This window comes from Carlito syrichta, unplaced genomic scaffold, assembly GCF_000164805.1.
Source record: "Carlito syrichta isolate Samal-C Ts95f unplaced genomic scaffold, Tarsius_syrichta-2.0.1 Scaffold288316, whole genome shotgun sequence".
In the NCBI taxonomy this organism is placed as follows: Eukaryota; Metazoa; Chordata; class Mammalia; order Primates; family Tarsiidae; genus Carlito; species Carlito syrichta.
In genome coordinates this window covers 23,902-26,497 of record NW_007232412.1, presented here as the reverse complement: position 1 = coordinate 26,497, position 2,596 = coordinate 23,902, and positions in this window count along the sequence as shown.

Genomic DNA, 2,596 nt, shown 5'->3' with positions numbered 1-2,596 from the left:
CCACTGCACTCCAGTCTGGGTGACACAGTGAGACTCCAACTCAAAAAAAAAAAAAATTAGCTGAGTGTGATGGTGCATGCCTGTGGGTCCAGCTACTTGGAAGGCTGGAGTTTAAGAATCACCTGAACCCAGAGGCTGAGGCTGTGGTGGCCATGAGGGTGCCACTGCACTCCAAGCCTGGGTGACAGAGTGAGATTCCAACTCACAAAAAAAAAAAGATACCTACACAGCGTTTCAGCCATCCACATGAGGGTTGATGTTGTGTAGAGGGAGGCGGATGGAAGAGATCCAGTGCCTCAACATCTATGACCAAACCCAGACACACTCCCATCACCTCCCTTTTCTTGAGACACAAGGATCTCAGTCCCTCTCCCACCCACCTGCTCACCTCCCTTACCTCCATCCAGCACCCGGAAATGTCACCCTTCTGTCCTTATACCTGTAATGTCGGGCAGATGTCCTCAACATCCAAAGGCTCCCAACACTGCTCTAAACGCCTCGCTGTTGGGCGTCTGCCTCCAGCATGGTGACCACACAGTGTTCCTTAAACACTCATCAAGCTGAGGCAAATAAACTTAACGTGGGGTAGAGCCAGAGGCAGGGACAAGCTGACCTCTTCCCTACCTTCATAAAGCACCTGGTGTCTACTTTGCAATTTCGCCCCCTCCTGCCCCACCTTTAATAGAGAACGTCTGTCCTCCTCAGTACTTACTTCCCGGGGCTAATGGAAGACCTAGAAATGTAGACAGTCATCACCCGGACTCTTCAGACATCTCACCACTCGGTTGCTTCTCGCCACTCCTGGACTGGGTTGCAGACTCCATAGTCTCCCCAACACAGCCCTCACACCCAGGCAGATACATTCGGTGAGAGCATGCCAGAAGAATTCATCTAAATGAGTACATTCTGCCCAGGGCAGAGTCAAGTTGACATCATAATTCAAACCCCCAAGGGACGTCTGCCAAGCCATCTCAGAGAAGCTTGTCTGGCAGCGGATAGACACGTCACTATAGACCTGAACTTACTGTTGGTCTTTGGTAGTCATCAGTGTGCCTGGTACTCTAGCTAGCACTGTGTTCGAGACGACCTACATGAATGCTGGGTCTCAGCGTAAAGAGGCAAAAGGGGAAAGGGGAACCACAGTGACTGGGTCTGCTTCCAGTTCCCAGGCCACCACCCTCTGTCCTCTGGTCCGTTCACGGGCTGGAGAATGTAGGGAAGCCATCGGTGGGTCACAGAACCACAGGGCCGACTGTGGGCCTGCTGGCGTAGCACCATGCCTCAGACACCCTAGCCACCTCCTTGGCTCTGTCGAGTTGGACACGGGCTACCGGACTGTGGAGGTGGCCACCCAGTATCCTTTCCTGGGATATTCTGTAACTCCTGGAAAAATCAAAGATTCTTTCTAGCCATTGCCTTGCTGAGCTATATGGTGTGGCCTTGTGCTGTTTAAGCTAGGGACGAACCATGCATTCTTAAGCTTTGGTCTCCTCCCCTACCTTGGGGAGGTGAATCTCCTCTCTCTCTCTCTTTCTAATTTAGTTTTAAAATAAATTGCATTTCCTAATCTAACAAAAACAAAGAAAAAAGATTCATACCACCTTCCTCCCAACCACTAATCTATTCCTAGTTCTCCCCAAGGTTGCCAATGCTAACGGTCATCGTCAAGGTCTTTTCCTCAATATCTTTCTCAAGTTCTCAGCAGTATTGGAAGCTATTGACTGCTTTTCCTCTTTGAAGGCTTATGAAATTCCAGTTTTTATGACTACTGGAGTCTCCTGTCTTCTTGACCACTCAGACTTTGCCCCTTACCCCCAGCTGTGGGCATTACCCAACATTCTTTTTTTTGAGTTGGAGTCTCACTCCTTCACCCAGGCTGGAGTGCAGTGGCACACATGCTCACGGCCACCCCAGCGTCGACCTGCTGGGCTTTGGCGATCCTCCTGCCTCAGCCTTCCGAGTAGCGAGAACTACAGGAGGGCGCTGCCATACCCGGCTATTTTTCATTTTATTGTAGAGACTAGGTCTCACTGAGTTGCCTGGGCTGGTCTCGAACCCGCGGGCTCAGGCAATCCACTTGCCTCGGCCTCCCAAAGTGCTGGGATGACAGGCTGAGCCATCGACCCCAGCCCCAACATTCTATTTGTTAAGCACTGTGTATATCACTCTCTTGAAATCAGGCCCATATCTCATGCCTTTCTTTGTACAGCATTAAAGAAACGAACAGCATTAAAGACAGTAATTTGTTCAGATTGTCATCTTAATCCACAGTGATTGCTTGACGAATAGGCTACATACCCGGCTCCCAAACCTGAATCTGCCCACGTATCCACTTCCCCTGCTCACGCTTTCTTTCTGAAGACTAACCCCCTTTCTTCCATTGCAGGATACCTCTCAATGCTTGTGCATTTCTCCTCTTCCTCTATAACCTTCGCAAATTCTTGTTTCCTCTCTTCCTGGCAACTCACAGGGTCACGTCCTGCCGATGCTTCAACTACTGCCAAAGTACACCATCTCCAAACGTGGGGATGAGGTGACCAGTCAAGTATGCAGGAGGAAGCTAAATGTGAGAAAGAGCCGCTTCAGTAGGAAAGAG